The sequence below is a fragment of the Leptodactylus fuscus genome, chromosome 1, assembly GCF_031893055.1.
Source record: "Leptodactylus fuscus isolate aLepFus1 chromosome 1, aLepFus1.hap2, whole genome shotgun sequence".
NCBI classification, from domain to species: Eukaryota; Metazoa; Chordata; class Amphibia; order Anura; family Leptodactylidae; genus Leptodactylus; species Leptodactylus fuscus.
Window position 1 is genome coordinate 18,104,641 of NC_134265.1, and position 6,602 is coordinate 18,111,242.

The following is a 6,602-nucleotide window of genomic DNA, read 5'->3' on the forward strand; positions in this document are numbered from 1 at the left end:
GAAGCAGAAGCCCCCTTAAACTATCTATGACATTTGTCATTGCAGTTTGATGACTACAAGGGTTCTTACCCAGCTTTCCCATACTCCTGAAAGGCTAATTTGGCCCAGTTCACATCTGCGCATGGGTTCCCGAATGGAAACCTAATTCGCATAAAAAAGTGGTTACCTTAGGAAACTTGTGGACCCCATTGACTAAAATGGGGGTCCATGTAGTTCCTGCACAAAAAATACGGAGAAAAAAAATCCTGCTTGCAACGCTTTTCTCTCCGTATTTTTCATGCGTAAAAGGGAACGGAATGGCCCAAACGCAGATGTGAACTGGACCTTAGTCTTTTCATTTAACTAGGCAGGTTGGCCATTAAGGATGGTAAGAAAACTGGATGATAATAAACTTATAGTGGCCATCACCCAACTTTCCAAGAAACAGATATGACACAGGAGGAGGACCCTGGAATGTGTATATCGATACTGTGCGTTATAGGGAGCGTTTTATTACATCAGGTAGCGGCACCGCCTATTTTGCTCTCTCGGTTGTAATCTCATATACGGATATTAGAAGGTCCACCACCAAACGGTGCAGCGCAGCGCCAGGCGGAGGCAGCACAAGTGGCTTTCATTAAAGTATAGTGTTTCAAAACACAACAATATCCACAGCCGCTCCCTCCTGAGCGCACACATGTGCCGCGCCATAAACTGACACAGATCTGGGGATAAGACAAGAATATCAGAGAGAAGCGAAAAAAACAGCGCAATACTATCAGATAAGGCAGGTCAGGGGGATGTAGCAGACGGATCTGACAACTGAGAGCTTTAGGGCTGCGTCACTGACATAGATTGTATAAAAGGTATCAAATAATGGAAGTAAATAGTGCAAAATGTATCAAAAAGTATCAAATAATGGAAGTAAATGGTGCAAAATGTAGCAAAAAGTATCAAATAGTGGAGGTAAATGGTGCAAAATGTATCGAAAACTATCAAATAATGGAGGTAAATGGGGCAAAATGTAATAGAAAAGAAAAGGAAAATGTATCAAGATACTTTAAACTGTATCAAAATGTTTCAAAATGTATCGAAGTGGTGCCATGTTGCCATCAATATTGACCCTGCACATGACACACACAGCACTGCTACATCTGTATGATGTATATAGAGGACCAAAGCTGCTATACTGATACATCACTTCTTAGACTCTCTGGATGACCAATATGGCCGCTTTGCACCTTTTATCATCATGTAACTACTATAGAAAAGACTTGTCATTAAAGGGGTTGTCCAGGATTAGACACAACTTGGCTACTTTCTTCCAGAAACAGCGCCACACCTGTCTATAGGTGGTGTCTGGTACTACATCTCAGCTTCATTTTAATATACGTGTCCAAATGAGATGTATCTCAGCTTCATGTGACAGTCAGCTCTGCTACATCGGTATATGCATATGTGGTGTATAAGGAGTGTTAGCATTCATACTTCTTGCTCGGGGTTTATGCTTCCTGTGATATCTTTGATCTCGAGGACTTATAAGGTGGAGGAGGCTCCAATCTGTATTATATGAAGATATGGAGCGTCTTACGGCTCTGCTATATGATAATCTACTTGTACAGGGTCTACAACTCTCCTAGGCAGGGGTGTAGTCCTAGGGGGGCAGAGGCAACAGTTGTACCTGGGTCCTAGTGCCTAGAGGGGCCCAAGGATCCTATACCCACACCCCGTGTGTTCGTTGGCATAAAATCTTCACCCTTCTGTCCCATAAGACCTGTTGTGCTGCATTAGCTGGCACTAGGTGGAAGCCCCATATTGAGCCCCCCTGTTCCATGGTGGGCACTACACCCTCCCCACTGTACCCTGCACAGTTGGCATTGTCTAGTTGTCTTCCAGCGTGGCACAGGTTAAATTGAGATTGAGTTACGCTCCCTGTAGAAGGGGAAGTAAGGCTTGCAGTTTGTGTATGGAGGGCGCTGAGGTCAGTAGCTTTGGGGTCTTGCTTTGGCAGGGCTCATTTGTCTCCCCGCTGTCCCTGCTGTCATCCTGCAGCCGCTCTGTTTGATCTCTGCTACATGTTGGGGATGGTGACAATGTATCATTAGCTGGGGCCGGCCCGCGCCCCCCTGGTCATTAGTCTCACTCTACTTTAGTAGCTACAGGGGTCCTGTCCATCAGCTGGGGGTCCTGTGCATCAGTCAGGGGTCCTGTCTATATGCTGGGGGTCCTGTCCATAAGTCAGGGGTCCTGTTCATTGGTAGGGGGTCTGGCCCATCACTCAGGGTACAGTGTATCAGTTGCAGTCCTGTCCATCAGTCAGGGGTCCTGTTCATTAGTTAGGGATGCTATCTATTAGTCGTAAGGCCTATTAGTTGGGGCTCCTGTGCATTAGTTGGGGGTCATGTTCATCAGTCAGAGGTCCAATCTATGGGTTTGGGTTCTTGTCCATTAGTCAGAGGTCTTATCTATCGGCTGGGGGTCCTGTCTATCAATCTGGGGTCTTGTTCTTTAGTCAGGGGTTCTCTCTATCATATGTAGATCCTGTCAATCAGTCAGGGTCCTGACTATAAGTTGGGGGTCATCTTCATCAGTTAGGGGTCCTGTCCAAAGAGCAGTGGTTCGGTCCATCAGTTGAGTGTCCTGTCCAATAGTTGAAGGTTGTGTCCAGTAGTTGGGGGTTCTGTCCATAAGTCAGGAGTCATTTCCATCAGTAAGGGGTCCTGTCCAAAAGTCAGAGGGGCTGTCCAGTAGTTAGTCAGGAAACCTGTCCATCACTTGTGATCCTGTCCAATAGTTAGGAGTATTGTACAACATTGGGGGTCCTTTCAAGTGGTCAGGAGTCCTGACAATAGTTGGGAGTCTTGTATAATAGTCGGGGGTCCTGTCGAGTAGTAAAGAGTCCAATTGCTTGGGAATCTTGGGGGGTCCTATCTAGTAGTCGGGAGTTCTGTCCAATAGTTGGGAGTCCTGTCCAATAGTCGGGGGTCCTGTACATCAATGGGGGTCATATCCAATAGTCAGGAGTCCTGTCCAATAGTCAGGGGTCCTGTACATCAATGGGGGTCGTATCCAATAGTCAGGAGTCCTGTCCAATAGTCGGGGGTCCTGTACATCAATTGGGGTCCTATCCAATAGTCAGGAGTCCTGACCAATAGTCGGGGTCCTGTACATCAATGGGGGTCCTATCCAATAGTCAGGAGTCCTGTCCAATAGTCGGGAGTCTTGTCCAATAGTCGGGGATCCTGTACAATAGTCGAGGGTCCTGTACAATAGTCGGGGGTCCTGTCCAGTAGTCAAGGGTCCTGTCCAATAGTTGGAAGTCCCATACAATAGTCAAGGGTCCTGTCCAATAGTTGGAAGTCCCATACAATAGTCAGGGGTCCTCTATAAGGGTCCTGTCTATCAAGCTGAATCAAAGTCTAGTATAAACGAAAGAACTTTCTGGCGGACTCGCTGTCTTGATTCTTCGCCATTTTCAGGATCTCTGCTTGCTGTCAGGCCTGTGTATTGCCTCGGAGTCAGATCCAATATGTCTGCCCAGCCATGATTATAAATAGTAGCCTCAGAAAGCCTCCTGCGCTCCTGTGTCCGGTCTGGGAAGGTAGAGGACTTGTTTAAACAGTGGGCGCAGCGCTGGGTTATGTCTCCGTGTGTGACATGTTCTGCAGAGATTAACTCAACATCTCCAGTTACAAACCACAAGCGAAAGATCTGCAATAGCAGCAAGATGGGTGAAATTGTAAGACGTGAAACCTGTCCCCCCGGCTACCACCACCGCCTCATGGGCTAATCCTATATAAGATGCTCATCGTATACAACCCAACACATACCTAGGGATGTAGCAGAGCTGAGGTTGCCATTTGGCACTGTTGTTATCTGCAGGTCCACCTGTCGAATTATCTTACAGAGATATAACACTGTATATAATATTAGAGAGTTACGTGACATAATCAGCTCTGCTACGTCTATAGCATTGTACATATAAACTTAGACTCATATGGAAGGTCCAGTGTTGAGCTGAGGATCCTCGGTCCCACCATATATAATGATTCTTGGGGTCCACCTTCCAACAACCCCTAGCAAATAGACCATAGTACCCTTCTAAAGTAGGTCCATTATAGTGTTAGAGTCTGGGTCCCCAATACCATGGTCGACAAGAGGGTGGGACCATTTTCACCCATCAGCCAAAAACTCCCATCAGAAATATAGACATCCATTTAATTTTCCCTATTTAAAGGGATTGTCTGATCCACATACCCATTACCCCACTATCTATAAGTCATAGAGTAGCTACAAAGATCATCTCCGTCTCTGGAGGACCCAACATGTCCATACATTACATTGAATTCAATGGCCTCCATGTAATTCCTCACTTGTCCTGCGGAGGCGCTGCAGGGGAGTTGAACACTTACTGCAGAGTAGAGGTGATCACTGGGGTATAGATATTGTATATGTGTATGTCTACTGTGACGGGTGATTTTTGAAGACCCCATGCAGCCCCCAAATTTTTGATCTTACCAGTATCGAGGTAAGGATATATAAGGGGGGTACATTAATCTCTCCATGTGCTGCGGGGAAGGAAGGGGTTAAGTGCGGCAGGAGCGCACGTCTATTTTTGCTTTGCATACACTCGGCTCTAGTGTTTCCCACACAGAGTATTTTCGTAGTGTAAACTTTGCTTTTACTGCATTCTTCTGGACATGCGATCGCTTTGTGAACCGTCCTGCCTGGGACCTTTCTGCTAGAGTTTCCCAACAGATTAAAGTGACACCATGTTGGAGGCGGCTCAGAGTCCCCGTGTACGCGGCCTCATGCTTGTTAGCGGCCCCGTGGCTACAAGACGATCACATGTCAATCATATCATCAAATCACAGCATCCCGGGACTGCCTGTGCTCCAGTGGTGGTCACCCAGACAGGAAGGCAGTGGATGCTAGATACTGGAGGATACTCAGGATGCTGGTTTTAGGAAGAGGCCACGTACATGGGTCAAAAGAGAGGTGAAGGTCTGAGCGGAACACCATGAATAGGAATATTGGGAAAAATTTATCACACCATTTTTTTGCAAAAGTCATGGTTTTACATTTAAAAAAATTGCAACTTTTTTCTCTTTCACGCAACAGTTTTATTATCATTTGCATCAGGAAAACTAAACTGGACTCAAAAATTTAAATCACCGACCTTTAAACTCATTCAGACACCAGAAGTAATCCCAAAAATGAATCAAACTCCAAACCAGACCTGACACTAACTTACCTCTCCTTGTTGCAGAAGTCCTTATTACTACCAGGTGCAGTCTTAGAACTAGCACCATGGGGTCTGTAATAGATTAGGGGTCTGGTCTGGGGTCTGTATTAGTTTAGGGGTCTGGTCTGGGGTCTGTATTAGTTTAGGGGTCTGGTCTGGGGTCTGTATTAGTTTAGGGGTCTGGTCTGGGGTCTGTATTAGTTTAGGGGTCTGGTCTGGGGTCTGTATTAGTTTAGGGGTCTGGTCTGGGGTCTGTATTAGTTTAGGGGTCTGGTCTGGGGTCTGTATTAGTTTAGGGGTCTGGTCTGGGGTCTGTATTAGTTTAGGGGTCTGGTCTGGGGTCTGTATTAGTTTAGGGGGTCTGGTCTGGGGTCTGTATTAGTTTAGAGGTCTAGTCTGGGGTCTGTATTAGTTTAGGGGTCTGGTCTGGGGTCTGTATTAGTTTAGGGGTCTGGTCTGGGGTCTGTATTAGTTTAGGGGTCTGGTCTGGGGTCTGTATTAGTTTAGGGGTCTGGTCTTGGGTCTGTATTAGTTTAGGGGGTCTGGTCTGGGGTCTGTATTAGTTTAGAGGTCTGGTCTGGGGTCTGTATTAGTTTAGGGGTCTGGTCTGTGCTCTGTATTAGTTTAGAGGTCTGGTCTGGGGTCTGTATTAGTTTTGGGGTCTGGTCTGGGGTCTGTATTAGTTTAGGGGTCTGGGGTCTGTATTAGTTTAGGGGTCTGGTCTGGGGTCTGTATTAGTTTAGGGGTCTGGTCTGGGGTCTGTATTAGTTTAGGGGTCTGGTCTGGGGTCTGTATTAGTTTAGGGGTCTGGTCTGAGGTCTGTATTAGTTTAGGGGTCTGGTCTGGGGTCTGTATTAGTTTAGAGGTCTGGTCTGGGGTCTGTATTAGTTTAGGGGTCTGGTCTGGGGTCTGTATTAGTTTAGGGGTCTGGTCTGGGGTCTGTATTAGTTTAGAGGTCTGGTCTGGGGTCTGTAATAGATTAGGGGTCTGGTCTGGGGTCTGTATTAGTTTAGGGGTCTGGTCTGGGGTCTGTATTAGTTTAGGGGTCTGGTCTGGGGTCTGTATTAGTTTAGGGGTCTGGTCTGGGGTCTGTATTAGTTTAGGGGTCTGGTCTGGGGTCTGTATTAGTTTAGGGGTCTGGTCTGGGGTCTGTATTAGTTTAGGGGTCTGGTCTGGGGTCTGTATTAGTTTAGGGGTCTGGTCTGGGGTCTGTATTAGTTTAGGGGTCTGGTCTGGGGTCTGTATTAGTTTAGGGGGTCTGGTCTGGGGTCTGTATTAGTTTAGAGGTCTAGTCTGGGGTCTGTATTAGTTTAGGGGTCTGGTCTGGGGTCTGTATTAGTTTAGGGGTCTGGTCTGGGGTCTGTATTAGTTTAGAGGT